The sequence below is a fragment of the Nomascus leucogenys genome, chromosome 2 (genome assembly GCF_006542625.1).
Source record: "Nomascus leucogenys isolate Asia chromosome 2, Asia_NLE_v1, whole genome shotgun sequence".
Classification (NCBI taxonomy): domain Eukaryota; kingdom Metazoa; phylum Chordata; class Mammalia; order Primates; family Hylobatidae; genus Nomascus; species Nomascus leucogenys.
Window position 1 is genome coordinate 18,000,887 of NC_044382.1, and position 21,690 is coordinate 18,022,576.

Here is a 21,690-nt window from a genome sequence, read left to right on the forward strand (position 1 = left end):
CTGCAACTTTAAAGATAATAATGACTAGCCTAAATGACAGAGATTTAAAAGTTTAATTTTCAGAAGCTTCAATGGAAATCTTGAGTGGCACTGCAGCAGCCTGTTCAGAACTCTTTATGTCACACTTCTTCCTTTATGCAGTGACACTTGTGGCAACGGTCTGGGGCCTAAATGAGGCAAAAGTGAGAGCATTAGCCCTCACATGGCAGTATTAGATATCTAGCAGAATCTATTTTGTACCTCAAAACCTTATTTTCTTTTTGATAAAAATCAATATTATAAATCAAGTCAGCATCATCATGATTTCCCATGGATATTCATTGTTCAGGATGTATTAACAGTCCATACGGACAGAGCACCATGGTCCATGAACCCCGAGATGTTCTGACATCCTGTCCTGTGATTCAAAAAAAAGCAAGATGTGTGCGCAGTCTCCAACCTATGAAGGCCCAGATGGCAACTTTCCATGTTTAAACTGTTTTTTATTATAAATATTTGCACACACACATATGCACATACTTCATGACAACACCAACTTGTATTTACAATAGGCTTACTTCAATCAAATCTTATGCCAATTATTCACTGAGGGAATTGAAATCAGTCCAGTGTAATCACCAATAATAAAAAGCAATTGGCTTAGTTGTGGGAGGGAATAATTTTTTATTGCAAACCTTTGTAAGCAGCATGCAAATTATATGCTTCTCTACCAAAGCTACAGTGCTGACCAAGGCAACGTTTCTCTTTGAAAAACTAAGAACCCATGTGGTAAAACATCCAGGAAGGAATTTTCAACATGAGGAAAGGATGGTTTGAGCTTATCAGGAAGAGAGGGCTATAAACTCAAGGAAAAGCTGCAAATGCAGAAAAGAAAAGGAAGAATCTTCCAGAAAACTGTGCTGAAATTGTTGAAATAAGCTAGTAATTGCAAAGAATATTTTATATCACACAACAAGGATCAAGATTTCTTGGCCAACGCCTGATTGAAGAAGCTTTCAGGCATATTGACTCATAAGAAAAGTTGTAAGAGAGCTGACTTTAATTTTCATTCAGTCCAGAAGACCCTGGAGCAAAGAAGAGTGCTGAAGAAGCTTGTTAAGAGACATATTTCCCAGGAAAGAAAGCCAGTGTTTTCATTTTAAACTCCATTGCACTTAGTTTTTTAAGCCTATTTAAAAAGAAAGAAAATAAATTATACTATAGCCTTTACATTCAGTGTTTCATTTTTGCTTTCTAATAAATGTTGCAAAAGCACATATTTTGGGGGTTATTTTCCCCTTCATTTATTTTCATGATTAGTGTTGGTATTTTTATGGTATACAAAGAGTTCCCATAAGCATAATACCAATTCATAACATCACACCAAGGGGAAATAAGGGCTTATATTACATTCACTAGATTTGCCAGCAGAAAACAATTAGGTTAGCAGTTGCAATTCAAGTAAATTCAGAGTAGCCATAAAATCACCAATGCCTTGGGAGGAGTTACAGGACATTTCAGAATCTTTACTGAAGGAAGAAATGCAACTTCTTTCCTGCCATTTGTTGATGCTGCAGTTCCATTTGTGAAAGGAAAAAGTCTAACCACCATAATAGCTCTGTTAGTTTTTCTTGGGATGGCAGAATGATAGGCCCAAGAGACCTGCATATAAATCCTGCCCGGGTCTTTTATAATCTGAGCTTCCGGAAGCTGCTTAACCTTCTGGGACTGAGTTTCTTCATTGGAAAATGGTAATAATCACACTTCCCTTGCAAAGTGATGGTAAGTATTAGAGATAATCTACTCAACAGCACCTGGCGCATAGAATAGACCAAATAATGGCCGTATTATTTTACTTTTCCTAATGAGGATAATATTATCCTAATGAGCATAATAATGTTTATAGTAGAGTTTTGAGATTATGTTCAAACAAGTCACTGGCTCTTTCCATATGGATCTCTTGAATGTCCTATGCCATTCCAGTCCATTGTTATAAATCTCTGTTTTTATGTAATAACTCATCTCCATTCAACTCAACAACCATTCAGCAAGCACGGCTATGGGCACAGTGCTAGGCAAGGCATACAAACACAAATCACGCATTGGCCTTTGCCCTCCAGGAACTATTGGGTTGTTGCAAAAGTAGTTGCAGTTATTGCCATTACTTTTTTTTTTCGAGACGATATCTCACTCTGTCATCCAGGCTGGAGTGCAGTGGCGTGATCTCGGCTCACTGCAAGCTCCACCTCCTGGGTTCACGCCATTTTCCTGCCTCAGCCTCCTGAGTAGCTGGGACTACAGGCGCCTGCCAACATGCCTGGCTAGTTTTTGTATTTTTAGTAGAGACGGGGTTTCACCATGTTAGCCAGGATGATCTCAGTCTCCTGACCTCGTGATCCGCCCGTCTCGGCCTCCCAAAGTGCTGGGATTACAGGTGTGAGCCACCGCGCCCGGCCGCCATTACTTTTAATGGTAAAAACCCCAATTACTTTTGCACCAACCTAATACAGTGTTTTTTTTATTTATTGGCTAATTGTTCAGTCCCAGTCCGGAGAACTCTGATGAACTTCAATCCTGTTGAGTTTACTTATTCCTTTGTTTATTCATCTGTTCATTCAACATTCAAGTTCGTGCTATGTGCTGGGACAGTGGCGGATCTTGAACCAGATGTAGTCCCTGTCCACGAGGAGCACTCTAGAGGGTTACTAGGGTTTGGTTTGTCCCTACCAAAACTCATGTTGAAATTTGATCCCCAATATGGCAGTATGGAAGGTGGGCTCTGATGAAAGGTGTTTGGGCCATGGGGTCGGATCCCCCTTGGGTGGCTTGGTGCCATTCCCAAGGTAGTGAGTGAGTTCTTGCTATGATGATACTGGATTAGTTCTCACAAAAATGGATTAGTTCCCATGAGAGTAGGTTCTTATAAAGCCAGGACACCCCTGGGGTTTTGTCTCTTTGTGTGAGTACTTTTCCCCTATGATCTTCTTCACCGTGTTATGATGCAGCACAAAAACTCTCACCAAAAAGCAGGGCTATGCCCTTGAACTTCACAGTCTATAAAACTATAAGCTAAATAAACTTCTTTTCTTTATAAATTACCCAGTCTCTGATGTTCTGAGACAATGGTATTGTTAGAGCAACACAAAATGGACTAAGACAAGGAGAATGCAGAGTGATTAATGTTCCAGGTTGGAATCCATACTTGTCTGACTTCAGAACTGGGGCCCAAATCTGCGATGCTGTAATGAGACACTTAACGAGCTTTATTAAAGTCCAGTCACACACCCTGCTTCATCTCCTAGTAGACTTCTAGGAAGGGCTTTCTGGTATGTACCCAAAACTAGTCACCTAGTTTAGATTTGGGAAAGAAATGGCACTAGGGACGTCAGTGTATGTATCCGATTCCTGGCCAAAGTTTCCACCTCAAGTACATTGCTGCTTTCTGCCCTGCAGAGGCAAGACCATGAATAACAAAATGCTTAAGCAGCCCTCCTATTTCTTTAGTTTGTAGACCAAATCCTCTCTCTGAGCAATTAGCCCCTTGCTTGCTTTCTCCTTAATCTCAGCCTGGCTGGCCCTCTGTGGCCCCCCAACTGAGATCCCACCAAGTACAGGGTAAATCCAACCTATGTTTTCATTCCAGATTCAGTACCCCGCCTCATCCCTTGTGACTAGTTTTGGGTACATACCAGAGAGCCCTTCCTAGAAGTCTACTAGGAGATGGAGCAGGGAGTGTGACTGGACTTTAGTAAAGCTCATTAAGCGTCTCAGTACAGCATGGCAGATTTGGGCCCCAGTTCTGAAGTCAGACAAGTATGGATTCCAACCTGGAACATGCTCCCATGAATTGTAGGGTTTTAGGGAGGATATTTAACTTTACTAAGCCCTAGTTTCCTCTTCTGTAATATGGGAATAACAATAGTTTTAGCGCCAGGGATCTCGTGAGGATTAAATAAATTCATATTGGTGAAAGGCTTAGCTTAGTGTGTGATATTTGATAAGCTCTCAACCAATATATCACCGTTAAAGCAGGTGCTCTCCCAAACTGCTTCACTTTGGAACAAACTGTCCCAAGTTCACTGAGGGCTTGAACTTTTAGCAGGGAAGGCAGTTCTCAGGGATTCAGACCTTTTTCTACAGGAAGAGAGAAAATTGAGACAGAAAAAGAGAACTGAACAACAGAAGAAGAGAATTGGAGATATACATACGCTCCCCAGAGACACACCAGGCTTTGCCTTCTATCCAGCTAATCACATTTGAACATTACATCATTTTTGTTTTAGATTTTCTTTGAAAAAAGTTAGAGATAGAGTTGAAGTTTATTGTGTATTCCCCTCCAATTCCCCTCCTTCTCCAAGCATTACTGTTGTCCTAAACTTGGTATTATTTCCACACATGTTTTTCTACCATCATAAGTATATGTAAAATTCAAAACAGTATAGTTTTGCTTAAAGAATATGTAGCATTGTTTTAACCCTTATATAAATAGCATTTATAACTGAACTGTTAGTTGCGTACTCAATATTTTCTTTTCTTGCTTACAGAACTTGCATTTTATTCTGATCAACAATTTGTTCAGCTAAAGGACTACATCTGCCCCCTCTTCTTGTGGCTATAGGGGCACGGCAAAGGTCACTGGGCTAACCTCCTTAAAGGGACTCCGCTGACAGGTATATCTTTTGCTTTGCTTCCCCGTTTCTTTCCTCTTCCTATGTGGAACATGACTGAGGTGGATGTAGCTCCAATAGTCCTTTGGTCCATGACACCACCTTGATGATGGAAACCAGAGCTAAGGATGATGGAACAGAAAAAACGGGGTCCCGCAGGACCTTGGTGCCTCCATATCAGCCTTGGACTACCTACCTCTAGATTTGTTTTATGTCATAAAGAAACCTCTACCTTGTTTAAGCCACTTATTGTTGTTGTTTTTGTAGTTGTTAAATGTGGCTGAACCTAACCCTAGATAACGGAGACTCCGATGTATCGTCTTCCCAGTGGAACTTTTTGCTCAACTTTATATTTTGTTTCCTAGCATTCTGTTTGTTTTATGAGGCAAGTATAGTGTTAAAGCACCAATTCTGGAGTAGATGGGCTGGTTCACAGCCCAACTCTGCCACCGACAGCTATGAGACCTTTAAATACTTAAACTTCTCTGCTTCTTACTTCTTTCATCTATAAAATGGGGATGCTAATAGTACCCCCATCACAAGGTTGTTATGAGAGTTATATGAATTAATATTGACATGCAAAGTGCTTATAGTAGTACTTACAGCAAAATAATAGTTAACCCTTAATAAGACATTATTATATGCTGTATATTCATGAGATATAGTACAATTTTAATTGCCATAAGGTATTCTATTTTATAAATATGTTACAATTTTTTTATTCTACTCTTTGATGGACATTTAAATTGTTTCCATTTTTGACATTTACTGAATGATGATGTAATTCATATTTCTGAAGCTCTCCTTGTGCACATGTGTGCAAATTGCTTCAAGGTATGTATATAAATGTGAAAATGCTGGGTCTAAGAACATGTGCACTTTCAACACGGCTTAATAAAGCTAAATTCTGGCCGAGTATGGTGGCTCATGCCTGTAATCCCAGCACTTTGGGAGGCCCAGGATAGTGGATCACGAGGTCAGGAGTTCAAGACCAGCCTGGCCAAGATGGTGAAACCCCATCTCAACTAAAACTACAAAAATTAGCCAGACGTGGTGTTAGGCATCTATAATCCCAGCTACTCAGAAGGCTGAGTCAGAGAATTGCTTGAACCCAGGAGGCAGAGGTTGCAGTGAGCCGAAAGCACACCACTGCACTCCAGCCTGGGCCACAGAGTGAGACACTGTCTCAAAAATAAATAAATAAATAAAGCAAGCTAAATTCTTCTCAAAATGGTCACAAAAATTTGTTTATGAAAGTATCCATTGCATCTCATCTTTGCCAAATCTCAACTTTAATTAGACTTCTCATTTTTCGCCAGTCTGATGATGGTATAACAAGGTAACTTCATTGCTGTTTTAATTTACATGTCCCTGATTACTAGGTAAGCTGAAAATAACTGTATGATTTGGAGATATTTGGATTTCTTTTCTGTGAATAAACTGTTCGTGTCATTTTTTATTTTTCTATTGAGTTATCTTTTCCTTTTCAAATTTGTTTATCTAATAATGTTACAAACATCTCCTCCCAATCTGTGGTTTACCTTTCCATGTTGTTTAGGGTACAGAAAGTTTAATGTAGTGAGATTTATCAATTTTTCATTATTGATACCTGTGCCCTAAGAGTTTCCTCCCTACCTCAAGACCATAAGGATATGCTCTTGTATTTTGTTTTAATCCTCACCCCATCCCTCAATGAAGCAGGTCTTTAATGCACCTAGAATTTATTTTTTGTGTTGAAGTAGAAACAAGTTTTTGTTGTCATTGGTATATGAGTTATTGATGGTCTCAACACTATTTTCCAAGGGGTCTGTCTGTCTGTACTGATTTGCAAGGCCATATCTGTCACATAACTAGCTCGCATATCTACACAGGTCTGTTGCCTGGCTCTCTGGTGTGTATCATTTGTCTGCTTGCTATCATGGTGCCAGTATACACTGTCTGAATCTCAGTCTCTAAGGGGTCTTTAATCCATGAGATAATTCAAGAACCTTGCATTGTTGTCATTGTGCAGATAAATCAGAGTCAGGATGGATTTTTCCCTAGACAGACAGCTCTTCCATCATGATGTAGAACAAGTCTCAGTGCCACAGGAACATAGCAGAAGGGCGGAATACATTTAACTCAAACTTGCCTTTTACTTCTCTTCTCAATTTATACCCGGTGATATTACAGATTCCAAACCCTTACATGCCTTCTGCCACCATCAGAGGCTTCTCTACATGATTCTGTACTCAACAGCGCCCCACCCCACACTGCTGGACAGCAAAGCCATTTGTCTTACTAATGGTCCAAAGGAAAGTAAAGCTGCCTAGATGTCATACCTATATCCTGGACAATTAAGAAGCACTTGTGATAGAGAACATTATATTGGAGATGTAAAAAGTCACCAGATCCTCACATGTACAACTCTAAAAAGATTGAGAAAATCGAAATTAATTATCCACTCACTAAATGGGGTGTTATCTCCTTGGCTCTCTCATGAAAGGACAGAATGAAGTTATTAGAGATTGGAAGGGGGCAGGGGTTGAGTATAGCTTCCTACACGTGTTAATTTGCTTTTATCTCAATTTCCTATATCAGAATAATAAGCCAAAATACCCCCAGAAAGAATACTAGTTTTGTTTTAAAAATCAGACAACAAAACCTCAACGACACCCTAAAAATGTTGCGGTGGTTGTCAATCTCCCTGGACACCAGGGAATGTCAGTGGGTCTGCCTCAGTGGCCTCAATCAGACGAGCATATAAAAAGCAATGCCCAGTGGTTTTTCTAAACATCCATGGTCTCTTGCCAACAATTGAGGTTTAATGAAGAGGGGAAAATTGGACTTCAGAGACTAAGTCTTCTGAAGGTGGATATTTCCTGGAGGCACGTGCAACTCCCAACCCCCATAAGGCATTCCAGCCAGGGGACAGCACTCTATCACTCTTCTTCAAGCTTGTAGTGTCTGATTGATTTATCAATGTGCTGCTTCTCCAAGTCTCCACTGGCATTTTGCCATTCAAGCCACAAGAGTACTTAAATGTTGAAGCCTGTGTCTCTACTTTCTTCCCAATTCTTTTTTGTCTCTTCTCTTTCTTCTCCTGTTTCTGCTTCTGTGGGTTTGTGGTCTTGTCATAGGAGATTCTTAGTCATTTTGACTTTATAGATTCTCTTCCACTCATCTGATATTAATAGGCTTTTCTTTAAGAAAAAACAGATTACCAACTTTGGTCTATTATTCTTCAGAAAGATGTACTTGGATTTGTGTGCTGCTATTCAGAACATAACATGCGCATATTACAATAAAGGAAAAACAGTATGTGATATTGTCTCATGGCTATGGAAAGTCTCTGTCGAGAAATTTATTTGCTTGCAATTTAATGAGTCTTATAATAACCAGAGAGTCCCTTCAGCATCTCAAATGGAGCAAGAAAGTTGTGATTGGCTGACATCAAGAGCCCAGGGTTCCTACCTTAAAAAGCCAGATCACTGTCCAGCAATACCAGCTCAGGAGGTCCTAGATTTGGGGGATCCCACTGTGGTGGAAGAGTCAGAAGAAGTGTGACTCACATTAGAAAGTTGCTCAGTATTGTTTCGGATGAGAATAAAGAGGGCTGGGCACGGTGCATCATGACTGTAATCCCAGCACTGTGGGAGGCTGAGGTGGGCAGATCACCTGAGGTCAGGAGTTTGAGACCAGCCTGGCCAACATGGCGAAACCCCATCTCTACTAAAAATACAAACATTAGCGAGGCATGGCGGGTGGTAGGCACCTGTAATCCCAGCTACTAGGGAGGCTGAGGCGGGAGAATTGTTTGAACCTGGGGGGTGGAGATTGCAGTGAGCCGACTCAGAGCCACTGCACTCCAGCCTGGGCAACGAAGCGAGACTCTGTCTAAAATAAATACATAAATTAATTAATTAAAATAAAATAAAATAAAGAAATATTAAAACAAACCAACAGTCCACAAATCTTTGACCTGTTGAGTCTTTTGGTGCCCTGAGGCTATGTGTCACTGTGACACTAAGGCCAGTCTCTACTTTTCTCTAATTTGAAATGCTTTCTAAGTTAAGAAGTGAAAAAAATCACCCAGGTGAAATCTGAATAAAGTCTGTTGTTTAGTTCATTGTCCTGTATCTTAGTTTTTGACCAATGTATCTTGGCTATGTGAGATTAGGAGAATCTCAGGTAAAGGAACTCTCTGTATTATCTTTGCAATTTTTCTGTAAACGTAAAATTACTTCAAAATAAAACGGTTATTTTTAAACAAACTAACCAGGGCAATCACAGATGACTCAGGCTATGGAGGTAAACCTGAGTGGAATTCTGGCTCACGATGAGGTAGAAAAATCAAGAGCCAAGGTGTCTGGGACGCACAGTGGGGACCTCATTTTAATACTACTACTGACTATTCTTGCAACCTTAAGCCACTTAACCTCTCTTCATTTTTATTGTTTATTATTACAAATTACATCCATATTAATTATATAATAACACAGGCAAACCTCGTTTCATTGCTCTTCACTTCATGGAACTTCCTTTATTGCACTTCACAGGTACTGTGTTTTTTACAAATTGAAGGTTTGCAGCAACACTGCATCGAGCAAGAACGCCACCACAATTTTTCCAACAGCATGTGCTGGCTTTGTGTCTCTGGGTCACATTCTGGGTATTCTCACAATATTTTAAACCTTGTCATTTATTACACCTGGTATAGTAGTTTGTGATCAGTGATCTTTGATGTTACTATTGTAATCATTTTGGGGCACCGCCAACCACACTCATGTAAGGTGGCAAACTTAATCTCTAAATGTGTGTGTCCTGACTACTCTACTGTCCAGCTGTTCCCCCATCTCTCCACCTCTTCATGGGCCTCCCTATTCCCTGAGACATAGAAACATTGAAATTAGGCCAATAAATAACCCTACAATGGCCTCTAAGTGTTCAAGTAAAAGGAAAAGTTGAATGTCCCTCACTTTAAATCAAAAGCTAGAAAATGATTAACCTTTGTGAGGAATGCATGTTGAAAGCCAAGACAGGCTGAAATCTAGGCCTCTTGCACCAAATAGTTGACCAAGTTGCGAATGCAAAGAAAAAGTTCTTGAAGAAAATTAAAAGTGCTATTCCAGTGAATACACAAATGGTAAGAAAGCAAAACAGCCTTATTGCTGATATGAAGAGAGTTTTATAGAGCTGGATAGAAGGTCTAACCAGCCACAACACTCCCTTAAGCCAAAGCCTAATCCAGAGCAAGCCCCTAACTTTCTTCAATTTTATAAAGACTGAGAGAGGTGAGAAAGCCACGGAAGAAAAGTTGGGGCTGGACATGGTGGCTCACACCTGTAATCCCAACACTTTGGGAGCCCAAGGTGAGCAGATTGCTTTAGCCCAGGAGTTCAAGACCAGCCTGAGCAAAATGGTGAGACCCCCATCTCTACAAAAAAAAATACAAAAGAAAACAGCCAGGCATGGTGGCCCGCACCTGTAGTCCCAGCAACTTGGGAGGCTGTGGTAGGAGGATTGCTTGAGCCTGGGATGTTGAGGCCACAATGAGCTGAGATGGTACCACTGTACTCCTGGACATGCCTGGACAACAGAGAAAAACCCTGTCTTAGAAAACAAAAGATAAGGTTGGGCACCATGGCTCACGCCTGTAATCCCAGGACTTTGGGAGTCCGGGGCTGGCGGATCGTGAGGTCAGGAGATCGAGACCATCCTGGCTAACACAGTGAAACCCCGTCTCTACTAAAAACACAAAAAATTAGTCGACTGTGGTCGTGGGCGCCTGTAGTCCCAGCTACTTGGGAGGCTGAGACAGGAGAATGGCGTGAACCCAGGAGGTGGAACTTTCAGTGAGCTGAGATCATGCCACTGCACTCCAACCTGGGTGACAGAGCAAGACTCTGTCTCAACAACAACAACAAAAAAGATAAAAGAAAGAAATGTTGGAAGCTAGCAGAGATTATTTCATAAGGTTTAAGGGAAAGCAGCCATCTCCACAATATAAAACTGCAAGGTGACGCAGCAAGTGCTGATGTAGAAGCTGTGGCAAGTTATCAAAAGATCTAGCTAAGATAATTGGTAAAAGTGGCTATACTAAACAATGATCTTTAGTGTAGATGAGTTTTTAATGTAGACAAACAACCTTATATTGGAAGAAGATGCCATCTACAACTTTCATAGCTGGAGAGAAGTCAATGCCTGGCTTCAAAATATCCAAGAACAGGCTGACTCTCTAGTTAGAGAATAATGCAGCTAGTGACTCTAACTTGAAGCCAATGCTCATTTACCATTCCTAAAATCCTAGGGTCCTTAAGAATTATGCTAAATATACTCTGCTAGTGTTCTGTAAATTAGGACAACAAAGCCTAGGGGATAGCACATCTGTTTATGGCATGGTTTACTGGATATTTTAGGCCCGCTGTTGAGACCTACTACTCAGAAAAAAGAAAATAAAAAATTTTTTTCAAAAGATTACTATTTGGCCTGACACAGTGTTTCATGCCTACAATCCCAACTCTTTGGGAGGCTGAGGCAGAAGGATCACTTGAGGTCAGGAGTTCAAGATCAGCCTAGGCAACATAGGCAACTGTCTCTACGAACAATAAAAAAAAGAAAAATAGCCAAGCATGGTAGTTCACATCTGTAGTCCCAGTTACTAAAGAGGCTGAGATGAGAGTTTCACCCAGGAGTTTAAGACTGCAGTGAGCTGTGATCATGACACTGAACTCCAGCCTGGGTAACAAAGTAAGATCCTGTCTCTCAACCACAATAACAAAGGTTACTACTCCTTAACACTGCCCCTGGTGACCTAAGAGCTCTGATGAAGATGTACAAGGAGATTAATGTTGTTTTCATGCATGCTAACATAACATTCTGTAGTTTATGGATGAAGGAGTAATTTCAACTTTCAAGTCTTATTACTTAAGAAACACATTTCATAAGGCTGCAGTCACCACCCCCCTTATCAGTCAACAGCCATAACATCAAGACAAGCCAGGCATGGCGACTCATACCTGTAATCCCAGCACTATGGGAGGCCAAGGCAGATGGATCACCTGAGGTCAGGAGTTCAAGACCAACCTGGCCAACATGGTGAAAACTCATTTCTACTAAAAATTCAAAAATTACCTGGGTGTGGTGGTGGGTGCCTGTAGCTCCAGCTACCCAGGAGGCTGAGGCAGGAGAATGGCTTGAATCCAGGAGGCGGAGGTTGCAGTGAGCCAAGATTGCACCATGCACTCCAGCCTGAGTGACAAGAGTGTGACTCCGTCTAAAAAAAAAAACACAACATCAAGACAAAACTCTCCAACAGCAAAAAGATTATAACTCTTTTTATAAGCTCAGATGATGGCTGACACTTATTAGCAATAAAGTATTTTTTAATTAAGCTATGTATTTTTTAGACATAATGCTATTGCACACAATAGACTACAGTATAGTATAAACATAGCTTTTATATGCACTGGGGAACTAAAAAATGTATGTGACTCACTTCATTGCAACATTCACTTTATTGTCGTATTCTAGAACCAAACCCGCAGTCTCCAAGTTATGCCTATATGTAATTATATACATTATAAATTGTTATAAATATTCCAGAAGAAAGGGCAATCAGATTCATCTCTAATATATGGAAAAATGAATAATTACCCACAGTCACATCCTCCAAACCACAATTTCATCACATATGAAAATCCAGTATGAACAAATTTGCTTCTGCAAATCTTCTAGTTGACCCAGACAGTTTCAGTTCCAGTATATATTCAGTTCTAGTATATGCAAATATCAAGTCATTTTTAAGAAAAGAGGAAACTAAAGGGTTAGGTAAGAATAAAAATGGTATATAGAAAATAGAGATGGCATAAACTACTATTAAAAGATAAAGAATATTGAAAGCAGGTGAATTGTGTTCTTAGAAGTGTACCCTGGTTCTATTGGGAAAGCCTTTCCTGAGACATAGGAGAGCATCCTGTTACAAGTATCTTGGCCAGAAATTCTCCCGAACAGAGTTAAGAACTTGTAATCTTGTGTAATGGGAAAGGAGTTTCAAAACACTTCCCCAATAACTCACCAATCTCAAAAATTCAGTTTTTCATAATTCCCTCAGATCAAAAGAGACAAAAGTCAAAAGCCCTGAGTCATAAAATCAAAATAATTTTTGTTTAATATTTCATAACAGATGTTAGCTACAAACAAAATTAATTTCAAGTTTCTTGTGTCAGGAGAGGCAAGCATTAAAAAGTTCTGAGGAGGAGATCCCAAGTGAAATTGCATCATACACATTGTTAATTACATGAATAACTGTCATTTATATTGACGTTATTTCACATGCTACCTTGGTTGCTTTGCTTAAAATGTTTTTTGTTATACTGCCAAAATTTCATCCAAAAACAGGGAACTTCTATTATGATTTCTCAAGTTCCTTAACCATAGTTACTTCTAACTGGAGATTTTGAGGAATTTAATGCCTACGGCTGAAAAGAACCATTACAATACAAGCCCAACTTACCTCATAGGATTATTTGGGGAATAAAATGAGGTAATAGAAAGAAGTTTCTTTGAAATATTTTTAAATAATTTTAAATTACAAATTATTGTTTTTTGTTTATCAAATAAGTGAAGTATTTCTTAGTGTCAGTCATTGTACCTAGGAAGGAGGTGTAAAGTGATGACTGTCCTCACAAGGCAATAGGGTAGAGGGGTAAGTGCTCCCAGGAGCACTGGGGGATAGAGTGGCAACTGACCTCATAAAGTACTGGGGTAGAGGGGTTACTGTTCCCAGGAGGCACTGAGGTAGAGTAGTGACTGCTCCCAAGAGGCCCTCGGGAGAGGGATGACTGCTCCCAGGAGGCAGTGGAATAGAATGATAACTGCTCCCAGGAGGCACTGGGGCAGAGGGGTAACTGCTCCCAGGAGGCATTAGAATAGAAGGGTGACTGCTCCCAGGAAGCACTGGGGCAGAGGGGTGACTTCCCAGGAGGCATTAGAATAAAAGGGTGACTGCTCCCAGGAGGCACTGGGGCAGAGGGGTGACTGTTCCCAGAAGGCATTGGGTAGAGGTGTGACTATTCCCAGGAGGCACTGGGATAGATGAGTAACTGCTCCCAGGAAACATTAGGGTAGGAGGGGGTGACTGCTTCCAGCAGGCACTGTAGAGGGTAGAGTAGTGACTGCTCTCAGGCAGCTCTGGGGTAGAAGGGTGATTGCCTTGTAGAATCCCTCAATCCAGACTTGTACAGAGGTTCACTACCCAGAACTAAGGGCTGAAATGGGATAAGAAAGAGTACTGTGGAGCATACACATAGCCCCTCAATCACAAATTAGCTAGGCTTTTTGAGCATGGGAAGTGGGTTACAGTGTGCTGGTAATGATGGTGTGTCAGTAGGAGAGAAAGATGGACACAAAATAATTTCCTTATGACTAGAATGTTAAAGAGAGCATAACAAAAGACAGGGCTGGGAAGAAAGTCTGTGTCTAGTTTATGAGGGGAAGGAGTTGTAAATTATGTTTAAGTTTTGTTCCTTATGCTCTCTGAGGGAAATTGAAATCAGAGAGGATTTTAAGCAAGGAGATGGCATGAATCGATCTAGAGTTTGGCGACGTATTTCTGATTTCACTGTGGAAAAGAGACTAGAGGGGGGCAAAACTGGCAGCAGAGGGACAAATCACGAGGCCAAGTAAGCACAGCTAGAGATGAGAGTGGCCTGGATGGGTGTGTGGCAATGGGTCCAGAGGAGAGTGAAGCAAACTGACACACATGTAATGGGTTACAACCAACAGGACTTGATAATTGATTGGGTATGAGAGCTGAGAGAGGAATCAAAGGCTTGGACAACTGAAAGGGTAGGGTTGCCATTCCATGAGAGAGGTAATGGGGGCAAGTGCAGTTGTAGGGGTAAAGATACTGAGGCTGTTTGGAGGCAAACTGAGATTGACGTTCTCAGGAGACATCCAAGGGGCAACGTTCAATAGACAGTTGGATCTTTCTTGAAATTCCTCCCTACTTTGGGACTAGAAGTTTGAAACGTGGAGACCTTTTGAGAACTCTGTTATTATTAATCTAATAAAAGACGAAAAATAATAAAGTTGAGAGGGTTCTGCTATTTTTTGGAAGTATGAGAATGTCCAGCCCAAAGCACGTATGAAAAAGTAACTCGGACAAAACAGAGGAATGAAAAGAGAAAGAAGCAGCCACTTAGCAATTATGTGCTGTGAGATCACTTACCTTTCATGGAGAGTCCAGGCTGCCATTTGGGGAAGAAATAGTCTGCCCTCTGGAAAGGTCTCTTATCATGGTCATGCATCCCTCTGGACTTGACATAAGTCAAGGTGAGAATTAAACTTGAGATGAAAGTGCTAGAGATGTGTATGGGCCTTAAGGATTACTTAGTCCAATTCTCTCATTTTACAGAGGAAGAAACTAGGGCCCAGGGAGAATAATGACTTGCCCATGGCCACACAGCTGGTTAGTGGGATACAGGAGCCAGATATCTTGGCTTGGCTTACCTTGTCCTTTAACGCTTAGATGAAATCGCTTGAATCCCCAACCCAGATTCTAAGGAACGTCCAGTGCCACTTCCCCCACAACTTCTAAAATTCCTCTGGGACTTATGTTTTTCCCAGTCATCCGCGGTTCTGATTTCCAGAATTTTCTGTATTTCTCATTCTCCACTCTTTCCTGTGGCTTTTCTTTAATCATTCCCCTTTGGCCTGAAACCAAAGAAGGGGACAGCCCCTTCTTCATGACTTCTAGATCCCCAATCAAATGATACCTTTCATAGTTGACAACTCTATTTTGCGAAGTTTCCCTAACAATTTTAAAGTAACATGGAAGGACATTATATTATACTATAATATTTTACATATTTCTAAGTGAATATTGACTTTTTAAAAAATCTCTCTGCCCTTTTCTGCCAACACAGACACCAAACCTGCTACCATCTTATCTCTATTTCTCATGCTTTTGCCAGCTAATTTGCCCTCCCTTTCCCTCTCCCTTTTCCTTTTCTCCTTAATTCTTGTCCCTTTGCCTTTTACCCCAAATGCTGATTTAAAGTATATTCCTTCCCTAGGAAAACTCTGAAGGCAGCCACTGTAATATCAGTTTTTCTCACCCCATTTCACAAATCTGGTGCCACATTCTCTGTGCTAAGCCAGATGCCTAGTCCATTAAGGAAGCTGCTCCAAAATTTCCCAGGTCTTGCTCCATGCCTGCCCCCACCTCAGTTCTTCCGGGGTGTACTAATTGGTATGTAACTCACAGACCATGCATATGTTTGAAGTGAACTGAGCCAGTCAATGTGTACTATTGTCTTTTAATTGCTTTCAGCTTCATGAACTTTGAACAACTTTTATCACCTCTTAGCTCAGCACTGATTCATCCAGCTTCCGTGAGGGATTTATTTACTTCTAATTAGAACCAACTTAATTATTTTGTCAGTAAAACATACCAAAAGAATCTATAAAACAATTTTTAAGTGAAATCACATTTCTGCCTAGAGGGATGTTAAAAATGAAATTATGCATCTCATTTTACCTGCCTCTCACAAAGGAAATATTGCCTGCACTGTCTTTTTATTTCCCAAGATATTTTGCCTTTCATTAGGAAGATACCTGGGAGATCAGGCTTAGAATAAAGGGAAGAAAATGGGAAAAGGTAGTTCAAGTTTTCAAGGGCAAACACATAGGTGAGCATATAAGGCACTGTCTCTCCAGATTTGCTATTTGGCAACCCCTACATTAGAATGAGCTGGGAGCTGGTGAAGAGTGCAGATTTTCCACCCCCATCCCCAGAACTTCTGATTCAGGGGGTCTGACATGGGGATGAGAAGTGAAGCTTCTCATTTGCCTTCATGCCTGCCTCTGGCTACTCAACTCTCTGATTTACTAATTGGCTATTTCTACTTCCCCAAGATGCTTGCCTTGTCCTTCTCAGTCAACTGTGTTTTCTTACATCTCTAACAACTTCTGGTCCTTACTGTCTGCCATTCATTCAATTTCCCATTGGTAGCCTATTCAGTACCTTTCCATGTATATATATATCTCATCTCCCAACCATTTTATTATGTCAGGGACTCTGCATCACTGATTTTCCTCTCTGCACTTCACCTTGTACCCTGCTTTCAGTTCTGGGCTCCCTTTACAATACCAATGTGTCCAAATGTCTTTAGCACACCAGTGTGTGAAAGATCTCTTCCGTCAGCAAAGAATTCACAACTTCCGCCTGACAGTAGCTATAATTCTGGTATTAATTAATCAAGAAAATATATAATTGCAAATCCTACCATAAAATTAATAATGCCTTTGTATAAAATTACAATATATTAATCTCCGCAGTATCTGCTACACTTAAAAATAGTGGCTTGGCCAGGCGCAGTGGTTAAGAAGCAAATGGATTTGAAAAATATTTAAAGGGCAAAAATGGATAAAACTTAAAAATAGATTGGCTGTAGTAAATGAAAGAGAAGTCAAAGGTTACTCTTAAGTCATTAAGATAAACAGAGATGCTATTCACGGAAATGGGTACTACTGGAACTAAAGTGAATTTTGGAGAGAATCCAAGAGTTTTAGAATTGTTAAAGTTGAAATACCTAGAAAACAAGTAGAAATGGCAAATAAGCAGTAGGAGATTTTGATGTAAAGTTCATGAGAGAAATCTGAGCTCCAAATATACCAAATTGGAGAGTAGCTTGCAAGATAATTTGTGATACTCTAAACTCTAATGAACTTGGCAGGTGATGAAGTGTAATGTGGCAGACTAGAAATATTTTCTTGTCTGTTTAAAAAATATTCATCTTTGGAAATCTGTTGGAGTAAAGCTCTTATGAGTTGGGGAGCTAGGAGAAAACCAATCAGAGGTTAAAAGCTTTAACTGACTCAAGGACTAGTGATGAGGGCTGAGTGTGGCATGCTGAAGATGCTTGAGTCATGGAACAGACTCTCCTTCCATCTTTCCTTTCCCACAAAGGCCCATTCTGTAGGATTACGTTTGTCATGTATTTTAATTATCTTCTACAGAATTGCATCCTTTCGTTAATTTTATTTTCGGTGGTTGCTATTTCTTTCTCACTCTCTCTTTCCCACTAGTCCCCACTTTTACCAACCAAAGACAACAATCCCCACCCCACTCCACCCTGCATACATTTCTTCTTAATGTTTCTTTCTCTCTAGAGGAAGTCAGCTTCTGGCATCCTAATTATAGGACATGTTTTGTAGCCTGTGAATAAGGCACAATCACAGCCCTTGTTCTTCCCATTGGGAAGGACAGAGCACTTTTTTGTGCTCATAAGAACTGATGCCATACAAGCAGCTACATGTAGATGCCTGTAGCTGAGTACAATGCAAATGGGAATGCTAAAGTTCAGCCTTCCCCAAGTCTTCTAGCCTATCCAAACTCCACTGCAGAATAAGGTCTCTGCTTAGACTATTCCTTTCCCACGAAGGCCTTGCTGAACTTTCCTGGGCACGTCCAAACTACAAAACTTATGGAGGGTCTTTCAAATGGCAATTTCTGTTTTCTGGTGTATTTGTCTGCAACTAGATATCTTTTTTGAATCGAAAGTGTCATCAATTTAATAATACTTTGTGAGTGTAAGTAAATAAACACAACAATTGTGTGAAACAATCTAGTTTCGAAAATTAAAATGTGGAAAAAGGACATTTTGTATTCTAATAAATATAGCTTTTACTGAAATGGATTAGGAAGAAATGACAAGTTCTACAGAGAAATCACTCTATTCCCCTTATCTTTGTTTCTTCATCTATAAATGGGTTTTGGTAAAATCAGTAAAAGACTAAGTGATGGTCATTCCTCAAGCAAATCCAATCAAAATAAGTAGAAAAAGCAAAATGGATAAGAAATTTATGATGAGATTGTTTTACTGCAAATCCTTCCTTGATCTACTACAATGCTTGGGGGCACGGATAGGAATCTGGCTCACTAAATTTTTTTTACTGAATTCAGGGTTGATGAAAAACCTGTTGTTTGTTGTTATTGTTTTGACTTTGTGTTGAGGGGAAGAAACTTGCAAACCATGTTAGCAGCCTTTCCTGCATTAGTAGGTAAACCACAAATAATGGAAATGACTGATCCTTTCTGGGTGAGTGGTGATGTTTCTGAACCTGGTTCCCAGAACAGCAAATAGAGACATAGAGGTGTAGGCCAATGTTGTCATAAGGGATCAACAGTTTTTATTTTAATAAAAGTAGTTCCTGTCAGTGCCTATTAAAAAATATATCAATACTGTCAAACCACTTCATTTTGGTATTAAGGTTTAGCTCAAAGCCAAAGTTAATATTGAAGCTTTTGGCCAGGCATGGTGGCTCATGCCTGTAATCCCAGCACTTTGAAAGGCCGAGGTGGGTGGATCACCTGAGGTCAGGAGTTCAAGACCAGCCTGGCCAAAATGTGAAACCCTGTCTCTACAAAAAAATACAAAACATTTACCAGGCATGATGGCGGGTGCCTGTAATCCCAGCTACTCAGGAGGCTAAGGCAGGAGAATCACTTGAACCTGGGAGGCAGAGGTTGCAGTGAGCCAAGACCATGCCATTGCACTCCAGCCTGAGCAACAGAGTGAGACTCCATCTCAATTAAAAAAAAAAAAATTGAAGCTTTTGAGAAGTGAGTTCACCTAAAGTAAAATACATTGCATTTCATAAAAATGCTATTTGGGTGTGGTAAAAATTGAGAAGATGATTCAAGAATGATTGTAATTTGTGAAAAACTGATATAATTATTGATTTGAAGATCTGCTAACTCCAGACTATTTCTTCTACAGTGGTTATTGTTTGTTGACTAGATGTCTAATAGGAAATCTTTTCTTTTGTTTCCTGAGATTTACACATTTTGTCCTCAGGGTAGAGTGCTTTAAAAACTCCTGTGGTTAACTGAAGGCCAAACTTTTTAAAATTCTAATTCATTCTAATATCAGGGTTTTATTTTATCAAGAATCTAAGTATAGATTAAACTTAATTTTATAGATTTTTCTCCCATAGTCCTAACCAACTGATACGCTTTTTAGAGAATTGGGCATGGAGGAAAAATAATTCTCTAGTAAAAACTTATTTCTGCTTTTTAGCCTACTTGGGTCTTCTATCCATTCTTGAAGTCAACATATTTGCTGTAGCCACAGAAGACTTGCAACTATGGCTTTGTCTTCCTAGGATGCTTACTTACAGAAACACAGCACACACACACACACACACACACTCACACATATATACACACAGTAGTACTCCATCCAACCACCTCTCACTCATTCCCTGATCTCAATTCAAGTCCCACCTCTTGGGAGACAAGGTCCCATCCCTTTGTAATGTGCTCACTGCACCCTGCTCTGTTTTGTGGTATTAAATAAAAATTATAGGAGGCCATTGTTTTGGACAAAGCTAGGCCCCAACAGACTAGACTAAAAATTAAAGTGGAGACACTTTCACTAAACTAAAACTAAATTGTTATCAACCTTCAGAGAAATCAAGAGAGAGACAATTTCCCAAATAGGTCAGTTTCAATCTGTATGAAAAGGAAGTTGCCCCTGCCTTTAATCCTTACAAAAAAAGTAACCTGATGTTAACCAGTCGGTTATTTTTCTATTGTTCTGTTTCCTGTTCCTGCCTTACAAGGAAACTAATTTTGAAATGACGAATTCATTTTTGTTTTGTGTTTCTGCTTTCTTCAGCCCTTTCTATAAAGCCAAACTCTTCTGCTCAGCTCATTGGAATGCTGATTATATTTTATGAAATGAAGTGCTGCACAATTTTAGAACCAAAAATGAAGTTAATTAAGATCTTTAAACCTGTTGTGATTTTGTCTTTTGACAGTGGTACTTTTCCTGGTTGGTGAATATATATTTATTTCTAAAAGTGTGTGTTTAAAATCTCTCAGACACCTAATGTAAGCTCAGGCAGAAAAGGATGTATGGGTAGGTTTTACTCACCTGGTATATAAACGAGGATTCAATAAGTATTTGTTGATTCAATGAATGACTAGTTGATTTATCCCCTAACAGTGAAAATGGAACTTGCTAGAGATGGGGTTTATGTGGGCTCATTAAAATGAAACAGAAAGGAACTGGAGTCAATTGGAAATGTGAGCCAGGTAAGGTAGAGAAAGTTTGGGAGAGAGAAACAGAATTCCTCAAAAAACTGAAGTTAGCCCAGCTTGTTAGGCTAAAGGTCCCCCATATAGGATTGTCCTCCTATCATCTAGAGGACGTTGTGCCCAGAAGAGAATAAGGCTGGTGCATGAGAGGATTATCACTTCAAACCTGAGGTGATCTGAGTATACATTAGCAAAATTAGGTAATCCGCAAGTTAGTTTTAGTGGGAGGTGCCATTTCAAAAATCTAGAATGAGACAAAGGCTTTACAACTCGAACGAACTTCAGGAGTTCTTCAGGTGTGCCCCACCCTAAACTTTCTGCAAGCAGCAATAAACCACACCTCAGATAATGGGATTATACAATCCCTCTTTGTTTCCTGTTCCACTCTCAGGAAGAAATACTTTATTTGGAGGGGAGAGGGGCAGTTGGGCAAAGAGCTGCCTCTGCCCCCAGTCTCAGTCCCTCCAGCCCACCCTTATGTGCTTCGGCCAGAATGATGCTTGGAATCCACACTCACAATGTGTCATTTCCCTGGCACTCTTCAGACTCTCTCTTGCCCTCAGCCTGATAGCCTCAACAGGCCATCTGACCTTGGGCTGTCTCTCCAGCCTCAGCTTCTGCCATTCTTTGTCTCCCGTTCCATGTACTCTACACCAGGAGTCCCCAGTCCACGGCCTGTTAGGAACCAGGCCACACAGCAGGAGGTAAGTGGCAGACAAGCATTGCCTGCTGTCAGATCAGTGGAGACATTAAATTCTCATAGGAACACAACCCTATTGTGAATTGTGCATGCGAGGGATCTAGGTCACGCCCTCCTTATGAGAATCTAATGAATGCCTGATAATCTGAAGTAGAACAGTTTCATCCCAAAACTATCCCCCAGCCACATGGAAAAATTGTCTTCCATGAAACCAGTCCCTGGTGCCAAAAAGGTTGAAGACCACTGCTCTATGCAAC

General features: G+C 40.3%; 1 protein-coding gene across 2 annotated transcripts in view; it reads left to right on the forward strand.

The window, feature by feature from the left end:
• ATP10B (ATPase phospholipid transporting 10B (putative)) overlaps window positions 1-21,690 on the forward strand; it is a 280,412-nt gene that overhangs the window by 135,066 nt on the left and 123,656 nt on the right. For both annotated transcript variants that reach the window (XM_030825602.1, XM_030825591.1), the window contains exon 3: window positions 4,524-4,649. The gene's annotated coding sequence lies outside the window, so the exon portion shown is untranslated. The remainder of the gene's footprint in view (window positions 1-4,523; window positions 4,650-21,690) is intronic.